This window comes from Ascaphus truei, unplaced genomic scaffold, assembly GCF_040206685.1.
Source record: "Ascaphus truei isolate aAscTru1 unplaced genomic scaffold, aAscTru1.hap1 HAP1_SCAFFOLD_963, whole genome shotgun sequence".
Classification (NCBI taxonomy): Eukaryota; Metazoa; Chordata; class Amphibia; order Anura; family Ascaphidae; genus Ascaphus; species Ascaphus truei.
Genome location: NW_027457302.1, coordinates 29,547 through 46,671, shown reverse-complemented (window position 1 = coordinate 46,671; position 17,125 = coordinate 29,547). Strand labels below are relative to the sequence as shown.

Sequence of the window (17,125 nt, the reverse complement as noted above, 5' to 3'; positions counted from 1 at the left end):
GTAAGGAAAGGAATGTGGATTACATTAGATAGGTTAACACTCTTAGCAGGGAGGCAGAGGCAGGGAGGCCCGATGTGTATATGAGCAGGTTCAAGATTATAAGAGATATCCCACACATCAGCAAACATAGAAGGAGACACAGAGATAGGTGTAGAGAGAGACAGAGATAGCTCTATGTAGAGAGAGAGGGACGTAGAGAGAATGAGACAGATAGGCGCAGAGAGAGGGGGCGCAGAGAGAGGAGGCGCCAAAAGAGGGGGCGCAGAGAGAGGGGGCACAGAGAATAGGATATTAAAGAGTGCTTTTCATTGAGCAGTGCAGAAATAGCTGCAATAGAGGTCTGTACAAATGGTGCAGTGTGTAGACACATGCAAAGGTAGGGGAAGGAAAGAGGAGAACATGTGGATAAAAGCAGGAGTGTGGAAGTTAGAGAAATTAGAAAAGTTTAACAGAGGAGTGAGGAAACAGCCAGCAGAAAGAACAAGAGAGAGGTTACATTGGGATGACGTTCTGTGGTAAAGAGAAAATGCTAGGAGAGAGCTTTCAAATATTAGAGGACATGAATTGAGGGAGCAAATGTATAAATCAAAACCTGAGGGGGAGGTATAGCACGAAAGCTTGCACAGCAGATTATAGTCTTAATGTTGCGTGTACCTGTCAGGGTATTCAAGAAGTTAAATTCTCACAAGTGCAGAGTTCATGATGAAATGCTGAATCTAGTCCCCCTCCAATTTAATTTTAATATAACTTTTCCATTCTTCATTACTGCAAAAAGCAAACAAAACAAAACTACATTGCATTACTATTTTCAAAATGGATTGAATGGCATATTCAACAGTGACTGTGTGATGCCAATATTCCCCACTCACTCGTAGTGAAGCACATATTGTACTAGTGTTGAAAGTAGGCCGGTAGAGTCAGGTACGCAGTACTGATAAAACAATAAGTGCCCGTCGTAAGTACCAGCTCCGCAACAGTGTGGGCATCACATTAGTGACGTGGATGAACATATATGGATAAGCCCATATTAAGGCATCACGTGACCAGAGCCGTCACTGACTGGGTATACGTAAAGACGCAGGGAGATGCAAGGAAAGGGAGGGAGAGAGACAGGGAGAAGATGTGAAACGGAGGAAGGCACGGATGGAGGGAGTTCTTCCGAGCTTCTGCGGGCCTCTCTCTTTCACTGGTGCATGCCGGGAGCTGGTCCCAACATCCACAAAGTGTGTGTGTATTATTGGTTGTATTTTATGGGGGTAGGAGGGTAGTGTGTATATTGTGTGTGTGGGAGTATTATATTGTGTGTAGAGGTGCAGAGGAGAGTACTAGATTGTGTATCTTGTGTAAGGGTGTTGTGTATATTGTGTTTGGAGCTATAATATTATTGGGGAGATTAGTATTGAGGAGGTATTATAGTGTGTATTGTGGGGAGTATTAGTGTGTGTATTGTTTGTGGGTGACAGATGCTGGGGGTATGCAGCAATCCCTGCACTGAGGTCCGAGGCGGCTCTGCATCGCTCGCACGCACTGTGGATGACCAAGCATGTGCCCATGATAATCATGGCCTTACAGGGATGAGTGTGTCAGAGCCTAGAAGGGGCATATATATGATGGAGGAGGGAGGAGGAGGAGGGAGGAGGAGGAGATGATAGCATTGTAAAAGTTAACAAGATAGTTAGTTTAAGCAGAAAGTGAGGAGAGGTTAGAGATAAGGGTAGATGTCAGAGGAGAGAGTTCAATTAAGCTGAGGTATCGAGTAGGACAGGGGTGAGGGGAATGAGAGGTGGTGGATGATGAGAGCAGAAGAGGTCATGTACAAATAGACCTTGTTAGTCAGAGAGCAGTCATTCCAGAGGGCACGTGAGAAGTGAAGAGTAAAGTGAGACATGGAATGTGGATTACATTAGATGGGTTAATACGCTTAGCAGGGAGGTGGAGAGAGAGAGGCAAGAGGCAGAGAGTGGTGCAGGGGTTGAGGAAGAGATGTTGCATGTACCTTATCAGAACATTAAAGAACATCAATTCACACTGGTGCAGAGTTGATGATGAATCCAGTTCACCTCCAATTCAATTTTAACAGAAATGTTTCATTCTTCATTACTGAAAAAAAAGAAAAGTAAAAAACATTTCATTACTATTTTCAAAATGGATTGAATTCCCCCAACAATGACTATGTGTTACCAATATATCCCTCTCAGTCCCACTGCAGCATATACTGTACCAGTGTGAAAGTAGGAAGGTACACAGTACCGGTAAAACAATACGTGCCGGTACTATGCACCATATGAATTATAAGGGGATGTAAATCTCCCAGTCTCTCTCCATATCCGCAACAGAGCGGGCTCCGGTCAGTGGCATGGATGCCCATATATGGGTATGCTCATATTTGGGCATCCCATGTCACTGACCGGAGCCGGCTCTGAGTATAGGGATATATGCGGAGACGCAGAGGTGCAAGGAAATGGGAGGAGGCACGGTGAGAAACAGGGAGAGACCACAGGAAGATAGAGGGCAACAACTTCCACAAGGTACTTGTATGGGTATAATTGTTTGTATTTTGTGCAGAGGGGGTAATTTCAGATAAAATACAATTCTCCACCCTCTACGAAACAATTCCACTTTGTTCAGTAAGCCAGAAAGTCTTGGTCCCATGTGGACTGAATTTAATGCAAATAAGGTCCTTAATACACAAGTAAAGAATATAGTTACTTATTCTCTACTGTAAGAAGTGCCACATTGCCCACTATTTGGGTCCTGTGCCCAGATTGTGACCATGCATGGCAGAGGTGAGATTCCCCCAACTCCAATTTGCTACACTCTCCAAGAGAGATAATTGTGATCAGAGGTGGAACTAGGGGAGGGTGTGAGCAGGGTCACTGCCCAGGGAGTAACCTGACTGGGGGCACGGAAATCTCATTTAGTGCATATGTTGCGGCACTGCATTGATTGACCGGTCAATCTGCACTGCTGCCTGTCACAGTGACATCCTGATCGGGCACTGTGATCAGCTATAGCACTGACCCAGGTGAGATAGTTCAGCACTTTACAAGGAGGGAACAGATGTTGTGGGTGACAGATGCTGGAGGTAGGCCAAGACTGTTGGCCAGAGTAACGTGGAGACTTACTGCACTCTGCATGCCCATCCTCTCCCTGACATCAGGGGAAGGAAGTGGCCCTGGGGTGTGTGTAGGTATGCCAGATGTCAGTGTATGCATAAGTAAGTATGCCTGTGTAGTGGGAGGTGTAGGGGCGTTAAGCTGGAGGACTTAAAACAGGCACAAAAGCACATAGATACCTCTGATTATACCGCACCAAATGCTGATAATATCATGCTGTAGCTGCACTTTACAGAAGATGATGCAGATGTCATCATTGGTTGGTGGGTTCATTAAATCAATCCATCATATCATAACCACACTGTGCATATGATGTACTGAATCAGTAACACCAGGAAGACATCTCCATGTTAGGAGTAGAGTTGAAGTTAACAGAATATGTCCAGCACTGTGGTGTGTAGCCCATAAATAATAATTGTGCACATTACCAGAACAACATACTGTCAACTGCAAGATCATTTTGCTGCTTGTAGCGTATGCTCATCCTGTACAGTGTTGTAGTAGATCCGTCTCTTCAGTGTTCACTGCAACAAAAGTAAGACATTGCATTAATATTACAGACGTTTGGGGGCTGAAATCTCACTTCGCTGCGGACAATTTCCCTTTGCATAAGATTCTTGTGATTATGTCAATGATGATCAATAACTGCATCATAACACAGCCGCTCTATACAGAAGATGTACTTGCTCTCATTGGTCATTGAGGTAATACGTCACACAATGTACAGATATAGCAAGGATTATTTCTCCCACTTGTGCATTATGGCATTATGATGGGAAATGTTGTGAGATTCTGCATTATCAGCATCACTGAATCTTTTGGAAATTAAGTGATATTCTATGTTTTAATGCAATATTATGGGTGATCAGCCGGTAAAATAATAATAGCTTGCTGTATCTGTAGCCATGCTCTACCCATGATGTGCTGAACCAATGACTGCAGAGAGATTCAGAGTGCTAAACATGACTGGAACGCATCTCTGAATAATGGGCAGCAAAGCAGTGCAGAATAGGAGGTGAAAGTATTTAAAATGGAAGATCCTTAGCAGCTGTGTGGGGAGTAGACAGTACAGACTGACCAAGTAAATGGTAAAAGGAGTAACTTCAACATTACTTGGCTTTGTTCTCCACATTGAAGCTTTCCTCCTCTTTAAATCACTAATACTGATGCCATGTGTAACCTGTACTGAGAGTTATATAATCTACTGGCCTAGATGAAACCATATGATGCAAACAGGATCCATCCCACTCCAGATTCATAGAATTGAACCACCTCAACCTTTCATAACAATCACATAGAACTGCAGCTGTGCGCTACTGCACATGTTCTTGTTATGAATGGTAGTAGATGTGGTCCTTGGGTCTTTACTTCATACTGTAGCCACCCTCTACTCATGATGTATTGAATCAACGAAAACTTGCATGGTTCAGATCACAGGAAGGGGTAGAGTAGAGATGAAAATATTCAATGTGAAACCCGTAGCAGCCGGATTGTGTGGAGTCAATAAAACGACAAATACTAAATGGTAAATGAGAAATATACACATTGCTTATCTGTCTCTGTGTAGTAATTTTCCTTCTCTTCAACTGTCCTTCAAATTTTCTCTTTTGCAAGAAAAGGAACACATGGCTTCAATATTCACTTCTGTTCTGCAGTCATCCCTCCTGAAATAAAAGTTAAGCATTGCATTGTTATTATGATAATACATACAATAAACCTTGCTCCAAACCATTTGATGCAAAGCAAATCCACCTCCCACCCACAGCTGTGCTCCTTCTAGAGCATGCATGTCAAACTCCAGTCCTCGAGGGTCCCAAACAGGCCAGGTTTTCAGTAGGGATATCCTGAAAACCTGGCCTGTTTGCTGCCCTCGAGGACTGGAGTTTGACATCCTTGTTCTTGAGCTTCTACCACGCAAGTCATCCATGTGAGTGACACTGTACTGCAGTCCTGGTCTGCACACAATCTACTGAATCAATGACATCACACTGTAAAGGCAATCTACAAGATGTATTAGTTGTCCACACTTCCGAAATGTTACTTTTATGTCCAAATCACTTATTCCCATGACCTGATATTTGTATTTGTTATTTATAGGATTGTCACAAAGAGTTGATGAGGTCACCAAATGATAGTATGTAGAGAGAAAGAGAGATCTCAGAACAGAGCCCTGATGTATACCCACAGACAGATCAATAGAAGACGAAGACATGTTAGCAACAGAGATGGAGAATGTGTGACAGGAAAGTTATGATGAAAACCAGGATAGAACTGTGTTACGGATACCAAGAGAGAGTTTAGAATATGAAGGAGGAGAGTGATTGAGAGCATCAAACGCAGCAGATAGATCAAGTAGGATTAGTAGGGAAAAGTGACCTTGGGAATTTGCTTTAAGCACAGTCTGTAGAACGAGCTGTACGAAAGGCAGGTTGTAAAGGATCCAGGAGGGAATGTGATTTAAGAATGTTGACATTCTAGCAATTAGGAGACAAACAGCAGGAGGGATACAGGGCGGTAGTTAGTAAGGCACATAGGGTGTAGGTTGTTTCTGAGAAAAGGGTGACCACTACAGGCTTAAAGTAAGAGGGTAAAGAGCCAGAGAATAGGGAGGAATTGAAGATGTGGGTGAGAGTGGGGACTAAGAGATGCAGTAAGGTGTGAGGGGATACGATCTAGAGGGCATGTGGTAGAGGGAGAAGAGAAGATGATTAGCTTCCAGCTCTGTAAGAGAAGAAAAGGAGTCAAATGCAGAAGGAGAATTAGGTAGAAGGAGAGAAGGGGGAAGGGACAGAAGGAATCTCCTTGTGGGTGGCATCCACCTTGCCTCTGAAGTAGTCAAATGCTTGAGGAGAAGTGAAGGAAGGATGGCAAGTGTGAGGAGAAGGTTAGTGGAGGGAGTCAAATACAGGGAAAAAAAGACAGCGTAAATTAAATTTGAGTGTTGATGAATGTGAAAAAAAAGTAGTGTGGTTTGGCCCCAGAGAGCAGCTTTATACAGGACTGGAGACATTTTTACTGTAGAAAAATCAAATATCAATTGTGTGATTTCCTTCATAGGCATTAAGAACAGCGAGTGGAAGTGTGATGAACATGTTTGGGAATTTAGCCAAGGGTGTGGGCTAGAGGGACAAGTGTGTCAGAGCCTAGAGGGGGCATATAGATAGGAGGATAGCATTGTAAGAGTTAATAAGATTGTTAGTTTAAGCGGAAAGAGAGAGAGAGCAGAGAGGTTAGAGTAGATGTCAGAGGAGAGTTTAATTAAGCAGAGGCAAATCAGTGGGACAGGTAAGATGGGGTGAGGGGAATGACTGATTGTGAATGATGAGAGCAGAAGAGGTCATGTACAACTAGAGCCTTGTTAGTCAGAGAACGGACATTCCAGATGGCATAGGAGAAGGGAAGAGAAAAGTAAGGAAAGGAATGTGGATTACATTAGATAGGTTAACACTCTTAGCAGGGAGGCCCGATGTGTATATGAGCAGGTTCAAGATTATAAGAGATATCCCACACATCAGCAAACATAGAAGGAGACACAGAGATAGGTGTAGAGAGAGACAGAGATAGCTCTATGTAGAGAGAGAGGGACGTAGAGAGAATGAGACAGATAGGCGCAGAGAGAGGGGGCGCAGAGAGAGGAGGCGCCAAAAGAGGGGGCGCAGAGAGAGGGGGCACAGAGAATAGGATATTAAAGAGTGCTTTTCATTGAGCAGTGCAGAAATAGCTGCAATAGAGGTCTGTACAAATGGTGCAGTGTGTAGACACATGCAAAGGTAGGGGAAGGAAAGAGGAGAACATGTGGATAAAAGCAGGAGTGTGGAAGTTAGAGAAATTAGAAAAGTTTAACAGAGGAGTGAGGAAACAGCCAGCAGAAAGAACAAGAGAGAGGTTACATTGGGATGACGTTCTGTGGTAAAGAGAAAATGCTAGGAGAGAGCTTTCAAATATTAGAGGACATGAATTGAGGGAGCAAATGTATAAATCAAAACCTGAGGGGGAGGTATAGCACGAAAGCTTGCACAGCAGATTATAGTCTTAATGTTGCGTGTACCTGTCAGGGTATTCAAGAAGTTAAATTCTCACAAGTGCAGAGTTCATGATGAAATGCTGAATCTAGTCCCCCTCCAATTTAATTTTAATATAACTTTTCCATTCTTCATTACTGCAAAAAGCAAACAAAACAAAACTACATTGCATTACTATTTTCAAAATGGATTGAATGGCATATTCAACAGTGACTGTGTGATGCCAATATTCCCCACTCACTCGTAGTGAAGCACATATTGTACTAGTGTTGAAAGTAGGCCGGTAGAGTCAGGTACGCAGTACTGATAAAACAATAAGTGCCCGTCGTAAGTACCAGCTCCGCAACAGTGCGGGCATCACATTAGTGACGTGGATGAACATATATGGATAAGCCCATATTAAGGCATCACGTGACCAGAGCCGTCACTGACTGGGTATACGTAAAGACGCAGGGAGATGCAAGGAAAGGGAGGGAGAGAGACAGGGAGAAGATGTGAAACGGAGGAAGGCACGGATGGAGGGAGTTCTTCCGAGCTTCTGCGGGCCTCTCTCTTTCACTGGTGCATGCCGGGAGCTGGTCCCAACATCCACAAAGTGTGTGTGTATTATTGGTTGTATTTTATGGGGGTAGGAGGGTAGTGTGTATATTGTGTGTGTGGGAGTATTATATTGTGTGTAGAGGTGCAGAGGAGAGTACTAGATTGTGTATCTTGTGTAAGGGTGTTGTGTATATTGTGTTTGGAGCTATAATATTATTGGGGAGATTAGTATTGAGGAGGTATTATAGTGTGTATTGTGGGGAGTATTAGTGTGTGTATTGTTTGTGGGTGACAGATGCTGGGGGTATGCAGCAATCCCTGCACTGAGGTCCGAGGCGGCTCTGCATCGCTCGCACGCACTGTGGATGACCAAGCATGTGCCCATGATAATCATGGCCTTACAGGGATGAGTGTGTCAGAGCCTAGAAGGGGCATATATATGATGGAGGAGGGAGGAGGAGGAGGGAGGAGGAGGAGATGATAGCATTGTAAAAGTTAACAAGATAGTTAGTTTAAGCAGAAAGTGAGGAGAGGTTAGAGATAAGGGTAGATGTCAGAGGAGAGAGTTCAATTAAGCTGAGGTATCGAGTAGGACAGGGGTGAGGGGAATGAGAGGTGGTGGATGATGAGAGCAGAAGAGGTCATGTACAAATAGACCTTGTTAGTCAGAGAGCAGTCATTCCAGAGGGCACGTGAGAAGTGAAGAGTAAAGTGAGACATGGAATGTGGATTACATTAGATGGGTTAATACGCTTAGCAGGGAGGTGGAGAGAGAGAGGCAAGAGGCAGAGAGTGGTGCAGGGGTTGAGGAAGAGATGTTGCATGTACCTTATCAGAACATTAAAGAACATCAATTCACACTGGTGCAGAGTTGATGATGAATCCAGTTCCCCTCCAATTCAATTTTAACAGAAATGTTTCATTCTTCATTACTGAAAAAAAAGAAAAGTAAAAAACATTTCATTACTATTTTCAAAATGGATTGAATTCCCCCAACAATGACTATGTGTTACCAATATATCCCTCTCAGTCCCACTGCAGCATATACTGTACCAGTGTGAAAGTAGGAAGGTACACAGTACCGGTAAAACAATACGTGCCGGTACTATGCACCATATGAATTATAAGGGGATGTAAATCTCCCAGTCTCTCTCCATATCCGCAACAGAGCGGGCTCCGGTCAGTGGCATGGATGCCCATATATGGGTATGCTCATATTTGGGCATCCCATGTCACTGACCGGAGCCGGCTCTGAGTATAGGGATATATGCGGAGACGCAGAGGTGCAAGGAAATGGGAGGAGGCACGGTGAGAAACAGGGAGAGACCACAGGAAGATAGAGGGCAACAACTTCCACAAGGTACTTGTATGGGTATAATTGTTTGTATTTTGTGCAGAGGGGGTAATTTCAGATAAAATACAATTCTCCACCCTCTACGAAACAATTCCACTTTGTTCAGTAAGCCAGAAAGTCTTGGTCCCATGTGGACTGAATTTAATGCAAATAAGGTCCTTAATACACAAGTAAAGAATAAAGTTACTTATTCTCTACTGTAAGAAGTGCCACATTGCCCACTATTTGGGTCCTGTGCCCAGATTGTGACCATGCATGGCAGAGGTGAGATTCCCCCAACTCCAATTTGCTACACTCTCCAAGAGAGATAATTGTGATCAGAGGTGGAACTAGGGGAGGGTGTGAGCAGGGTCACTGCCCAGGGAGTAACCTGACTGGGGGCACGGAAATCTCATTTAGTGCATATGTTGCGGCACTGCATTGATTGACCGGTCAATCTGCACTGCTGCCTGTCACAGTGACATCCTGATCGGGCACTGTGATCAGCTATAGCACTGACCCAGGTGAGATAGTTCAGCACTTTACAAGGAGGGAACAGATGTTGTGGGTGACAGATGCTGGAGGTAGGCCAAGACTGTTGGCCAGAGTAACGTGGAGACTTACTGCACTCTGCATGCCCATCCTCTCCCTGACATCAGGGGAAGGAAGTGGCCCTGGGGTGTGTGTAGGTATGCCAGATGTCAGTGTATGCATAAGTAAGTATGCCTGTGTAGTGGGAGGTGTAGGGGCGTTAAGCTGGAGGACTTAAAACAGGCACAAAAGCACATAGATACCTCTGATTATACCGCACCAAATGCTGATAATATCATGCTGTAGCTGCACTTTACAGAAGATGATGCAGATGTCATCATTGGTTGGTGGGTTCATTAAATCAATCCATCATATCATAACCACACTGTGCATATGATGTACTGAATCAGTAACACCAGGAAGACATCTCCATGTTAGGAGTAGAGTTGAAGTTAACAGAATATGTCCAGCACTGTGGTGTGTAGCCCATAAATAATAATTGTGCACATTACCAGAACAACATACTGTCAACTGCAAGATCATTTTGCTGCTTGTAGCGTATGCTCATCCTGTACAGTGTTGTAGTAGATCCGTCTCTTCAGTGTTCACTGCAACAAAAGTAAGACATTGCATTAAGATTACAGACGTTTGGGGGCTGAAATCTCACTTCGCTGCGGACAATTTCCCTTTGCATAAGATTCTTGTGATTATGTCAATGATGATCAATAACTGCATCATAACACAGCCGCTCTATACAGAAGATGTACTTGCTCTCAATGGTCATGGAGGTAATACGTCACACAATGTACAGATATAGCAAGGATTATTTCTCCCACTGGTGCATTATGGCATTATGATGGGAAATGTTGTGAGATTCTGCATTATCAGCATCACTGAATCTTTTGGAAATTAAGTGATATTCTATGTTTTAATGCAATATTATGGATGATCAGCCGGTAAAATAATAATAGCTTGCTGTATCTGTAGCCATGCTCTACCCATGATGTGCTGAACCAATGACTGCAGAGAGATTCAGAGTGGTAAACATGACTGGAACGCATCTCTGAATAATGGGCAGCAAAGCAGTGCAGAATAGGAGGTGAAAGTATTTAAAATGGAAGATCCTTAGCAGCTGTGTGGGGAGTAGACAGTACAGACTGACCAAGTAAATGGTAAAAGGAATAACTTCAACATTACTTGGCTTTGTTCTCCACATTGAAGCTTTCCTCCTCTTTAAATCACTAATACTGATGCCATGTGTAACCTGTACTGAGAGTTATATAATCTACTGGCCTAGATGAAACCATATGATGCAAACAGGATCCATCCCACTCCAGATTCATAGAATTGAACCACCTCAACCTTTCATAACAATCACATAGAACTGCAGCTGTGCGCTACTGCACATGTTCTTGTTATGAATGGTAGTAGATGTGGTCCTTGGGTCTTTACTTCATACTGTAGCCACACTCTACTCATGATGTATTGAATCAACGAAAACTTGCATGGTTCAGATCACAGGAAGGGGTAGAGTAGAGATGAAAATATTCAATGTGAAACCCGTAGCAGCCGGATTGTGTGGAGTCAATAAAACGACAAATACTAAATGGTAAATGAGAAATATACACATTGCTTATCTGTCTCTGTGTAGTAATTTTCCTTCTCTTCAACTGTCCTTCAAATTTTCTCTTTTGCAAGAAAAGGAACACATGGCTTCAATATTCACTTCTGTTCTGCAGTCATCCCTCCTGAAATAAAAGTTAAGCATTGCATTGTTATTATGATAATACATACAATAAACCTTGCTCCAAACCATTTGATGCAAAGCAAATCCACCTCCCACCCACAGCTGTGCTCCTTCTAGAGCATGCATGTCAAACTCCAGTCCTGGAGGGTCCCAAACAGGCCAGGTTTTCAGTAGGGATATCCTGAAAACCTGGCCTGTTTGCTGCCCTCGAGGACTGGAGTTTGACATCCTTGTTCTTGAGCTTCTACCACGCAAGTCATCCATGTGAGTGACACTGTACTGCAGTCCTGGTCTGCACACAATCTACTGAATCAATGACATCACACTGTAAAGGCAATCTACAAGATGTATTAGTTGTCCACACTTCCGAAATGTTACTTTTATGTCCAAATCACTTATTCCCATGACCTGATATTTGTATTTGTTATTTATAGGATTGTCACAAAGAGTTGATGAGGTCACCAAATGATAGTATGTAGAGAGAAAGAGAGATCTCAGAACAGAGCCCTGATGTATACCCACAGACAGATCAATAGAAGACGAAGACATGTTAGCAACAGAGATGGAGAATGTGTGACAGGAAAGTTATGATGAAAACCAGGATAGAACTGTGTTACGGATACCAAGAGAGAGTTTAGAATATGAAGGAGGAGAGTGATTGAGAGCATCAAACGCAGCAGATAGATCAAGTAGGATTAGTAGGGAAAAGTGACCTTGGGAATTTGCTTTAAGCACAGTCTGTAGAACGAGCTGTACGAAAGGCAGGTTGTAAAGGATCCAGGAGGGCATGTGATTTAAGAATGTTGACATTCTAGCAATTAGGAGACAAACAGCAGGAGGGATACAGGGCGGTAGTTAGTAAGGCACATAGGGTGTAGGTTGTTTCTGAGAAAAGGGTGACCACTACAGGCTTAAAGTAAGAGGGTAAAGAGCCAGAGAATAGGGAGGAATTGAAGATGTGGGTGAGAGTGGGGACTAAGAGATGCAGTAAGGTGTGAGGGGATACGATCTAGAGGGCATGTGGTAGAGGGAGAAGAGAAGATGATTAGCTTCCAGCTCTGTAAGAGAAGAAAAGGAGTCAAATGCAGAAGGAGAATTAGGTAGAAGGAGAGAAGGGGGAAGGGACAGAAGGAATCTCCTTGTGGGTGGCATCCACCTTGCCTCTGAAGTAGTCAAATGCTTGAGAAGTGAAGGAAGGATGGCAAGTGTGAGGAGAAGGTTAGTGGAGGGAGTCAAATACAGGGAAAAAAAGACAGCGTAAATTAAATTTGAGTGTTGATGAATGTGAAAAAAAAGTAGTGTGGTTTGGCCCCAGAGAGCAGCTTTATACAGGACTGGAGACATTTTTACTGTAGAAAAATCAAATATCAATTGTGTGATTTCCTTCATAGGCATTAAGAACAGCGAGTGGAAGTGTGATGAACATGTTTGGGAATTTAGCCAAGGGTGTGGGCTAGAGGGACAAGTGTGTCAGAGCCTAGAGGGGGCATATAGATAGGAGGATAGCATTGTAAGAGTTAATAAGATTGTTAGTTTAAGCGGAAAGAGAGAGAGAGCAGAGAGGTTAGAGTAGATGTCAGAGGAGAGTTTAATTAAGCAGAGGCAAATCAGTGGGACAGGTAAGATGGGGTGAGGGGAATGACTGATTGTGAATGATGAGAGCAGAAGAGGTCATGTACAACTAGAGCCTTGTTAGTCAGAGAACGGACATTCCAGATGGCATAGGAGAAGGGAAGAGAAAAGTAAGGAAAGGAATGTGGATTACATTAGATAGGTTAACACTCTTAGCAGGGAGGCCCGATGTGTATATGAGCAGGTTCAAGATTATAAGAGATATCCCACACATCAGCAAACATAGAAGGAGACACAGAGATAGGTGTAGAGAGAGACAGAGATAGCTCTATGTAGAGAGAGAGGGACGTAGAGAGAATGAGACAGATAGGCGCAGAGAGAGGGGGCGCAGAGAGAGGAGGCGCCAAAAGAGGGGGCGCAGAGAGAGGGGGCACTGAGAATAGGATATTAAAGAGTGCTTTTCATTGAGCAGTGCAGAAATAGCTGCAATAGAGGTCTGTACAAATGGTGCAGTGTGTAGACACATGCAAAGGTAGGGGAAGGAAAGAGGAGAACATGTGGATAAAAGCAGGAGTGTGGAAGTTAGAGAAATTAGAAAAGTTTAACAGAGGAGTGAGGAAACAGCAAGCAGAAAGAACAAGAGAGGTTACATTGGGATGACGTTCTGTGGTAAAGAGAAAATGCTAGGAGAGAGCTTTCAAATATTAGAGGACATGAATTGAGGGAGCAAATGTATAAATCAAAACCTGAGGGGGAGGTATAGCACGAAAGCTTGCACAGCAGATTATAGTCTTAATGTTGCGTGTACCTGTCAGGGTATTCAAGAAGTTAAATTCTCACAAGTGCAGAGTTCATGATGAAATGCTGAATCTAGTCCCCCTCCAATTTAATTTTAATATAACTTTTCCATTCTTCATTACTGCAAAAAGCAAACAAAACAAAACCACATTGCATTACTATTTTCAGAATGGATTGAATGGCATATTCAACAGTGACTGTGTGATGCCAATATTCCCCACTCACTCGTAGTGAAGCACATATTGTACTAGTGTTGAAAGTAGGCCGGTAGAGTCAGGTACGCAGTACTGATAAAACAATAAGTGCCCGTCGTAAGTACCAGCTCCGCAACAGTGCGGGCATCACATTAGTGACGTGGATGAACATATATGGATAAGCCCATATTAAGGCATCACGTGACCAGAGCCGTCACTGACTGGGTATACGTAAGACGCAGGGAGATGCAAGGAAAGGGAGGGAGAGAGACAGGGAGAAGATGTGAAACGGAGGAAGGCACGGATGGAGGGAGTTCTTCCGAGCTTCTGCGGGCCTCTCTCTTTCACTGGTGCATGCCGGGAGCTGGTCCCAACATCCACAAAGTGTGTGTGTATTATTGGTTGTATTTTATGGGGGTAGGAGGGTAGTGTGTATATTGTGTGTGTGGGAGTATTATATTGTGTGTAGAGGTGCAGAGGAGAGTACTAGATTGTGTATCTTGTGTAAGGGTGTTGTGTATATTGTGTTTGGAGCTATAATATTATTGGGGAGATTAGTATTGAGGAGGTATTATAGTGTGTATTGTGGGGAGTATTAGTGTGTGTATTGTTTGTGGGTGACAGATGCTGGGGGTATGCAGCAATCCCTGCACTGAGGTCCGAGGCGGCTCTGCATCGCTCGCACGCACTGTGGACGACCAAGCATGTGCCCATGATAATCATGGCCTTAGAGGGATGAGTGTGTCAGAGCCTAGAAGGGGTATATATATAATGGAGGAGGGAGGAGGAAGGAGGAGGAGGGAGGAGGAGATGATAGCTTTGTAAAAGTTAACAAGATAGTTAGTTTAAGCAGAAAGTGAGGAGAGGTTAGAGATAAGGGTAGATGTCAGAGGAGAGAGTTCAATTAAGCTGAGGTATCGAGTAGGACAGGGGTGAGGGGAATGAGAGGTGGTGGATGAGAGCAGAAGAGGTCATGTACAAATAGACCTTGTTAGTCAGAGAGCAGTCATTCCAGAGGGCACGTGAGAAGTGAAGAGTAAAGTGAGACATGGAATGTGGATTACATTAGATGGGTTAATACGCTTAGCAGGGAGGTGGAGAGAGAGAGGCAAGAGGCAGAGAGTGGTGCAGGGGTTGAGGAAGAGATGTTGCATGTACCTTATCAGAACATTAAAGAACATCAATTCACACTGGTGCAGAGTTGATGATGAATCCAGTTCACCTCCAATTCAATTTTAACAGAAATGTTTCATTCTTCATTACTGAAAAAAAAGAAAAGTAAAAAACATTTCATTACTATTTTCAAAATGGATTGAATTCCCCCAACAATGACTATGTGTTACCAATATATCCCTCTCAGTCCCACTGCAGCATATACTGTACCAGTGTGAAAGTAGGAAGGTACACAGTACCGGTAAAACAATACGTGCCGGTACTATGCACCATATGAATTATAAGGGGATGTAAATCTCCCAGTCTCTCTCCATATCCGCAACAGAGCGGGCTCCGGTCAGTGGCATGGATGCCCATATATGGGTATGCTCATATTTGGGCATCCCATGTCACTGACCGGAGCCGGCTCTGAGTATAGGGATATATGCGGAGACGCAGAGGTGCAAGGAAATGGGAGGAGGCACGGTGAGAAACAGGGAGAGACCACAGGAAGATAGAGGGCAACAACTTCCACAAGGTACTTGTATGGGTATAATTGTTTGTATTTTGTGCAGAGGGGGTAATTTCAGATAAAATACAATTCTCCACCCTCTACGAAACAATTCCACTTTGTTCAGTAAGCCAGAAAGTCTTGGTCCCATGTGGACTGAATTTAATGCAAATAAGGTCCTTAATACACAAGTAAAGAATAAAGTTACTTATTCTCTACTGTAAGAAGTGCCACATTGCCCACTATTTGGGTCCTGTGCCCAGATTGTGACCATGCATGGCAGAGGTGAGATTCCCCCAACTCCAATTTGCTACACTCTCCAAGAGAGATAATTGTGATCAGAGGTGGAACTAGGGGAGGGTGTGAGCAGGGTCACTGCCCAGGGAGTAACCTGACTGGGGGCACGGAAATCTCATTTAGTGCATATGTTGCGGCACTGCATTGATTGACCGGTCAATCTGCACTGCTGCCTGTCACAGTGACATCCTGATCGGGCACTGTGATCAGCTATAGCACTGACCCAGGTGAGATAGTTCAGCACTTTACAAGGAGGGAACAGATGTTGTGGGTGACAGATGCTGGAGGTAGGCCAAGACTGTTGGCCAGAGTAACGTGGAGACTTACTGCACTCTGCATGCCCATCCTCTCCCTGACATCAGGGGAAGGAAGTGGCCCTGGGGTGTGTGTAGGTATGCCAGATGTCAGTGTATGCATAAGTAAGTATGCCTGTGTAGTGGGAGGTGTAGGGGCGTTAAGCTGGAGGACTTAAAACAGGCACAAAAGCACATAGATACCTCTGATTATACCGCACCAAATGCTGATAATATCATGCTGTAGCTGCACTTTACAGAAGATGATGCAGATGTCATCATTGGTTGGTGGGTTCATTAAATCAATCCATCATATCATAACCACACTGTGCATATGATGTACTGAATCAGTAACACCAGGAAGACATCTCCATGTTAGGAGTAGAGTTGAAGTTAACAGAATATGTCCAGCACTGTGGTGTGTAGCCCATAAATAATAATTGTGCACATTACCAGAACAACATACTGTCAACTGCAAGATCATTTTGCTGCTTGTAGCGTATGCTCATCCTGTACAGTGTTGTAGTAGATCCGTCTCTTCAGTGTTCACTGCAACAAAAGTAAGACATTGCATTAAGATTACAGACGTTTGGGGGCTGAAATCTCACTTCGCTGCGGACAATTTCCCTTTGCATAAGATTCTTGTGATTATGTCAATGATGATCAATAACTGCATCATAACACAGCCGCTCTATACAGAAGATGTACTTGCTCTCAATGGTCATGGAGGTAATACGTCACACAATGTACAGATATAGCAAGGATTATTTCTCCCACTGGTGCATTATGGCATTATGATGGGAAATGTTGTGAGATTCTGCATTATCAGCATCACTGAATCTTTTGGAAATTAAGTGATATTCTATGTTTTAATGCAATATTATGGATGATCAGCCGGTAAAATAATAATAGCTTGCTGTATCTGTAGCCATGCTCTACCCATGATGTGCTGAACCAATGACTGCAGAGAGATTCAGAGTGGTAAACATGACTGGAACGCATCTCTGAATAATGGGCAG

The 17,125-nt window shown here is 43.6% G+C and overlaps 1 long non-coding RNA gene across 1 annotated transcript; it reads right to left on the bottom strand.

Annotated features, from left to right (window-relative positions):
• Nucleotides 1-1,996: 1,996 nt before the first annotated feature.
• LOC142486581 (uncharacterized) lies at nucleotides 1,997-16,655 on the bottom strand. The gene is made up of 9 exons (XR_012799040.1): nucleotides 16,560-16,655; nucleotides 15,012-15,115; nucleotides 11,169-11,290; nucleotides 10,055-10,150; nucleotides 8,507-8,610; nucleotides 7,165-7,275; nucleotides 4,661-4,780; nucleotides 3,545-3,640; nucleotides 1,997-2,100 (listed from the first exon to the last, which is right to left on the bottom strand). It is a non-coding gene; the product is annotated as an uncharacterized LOC142486581 (long non-coding RNA).
• Between the last annotated feature and the right edge of the window lie 470 nt (nucleotides 16,656-17,125).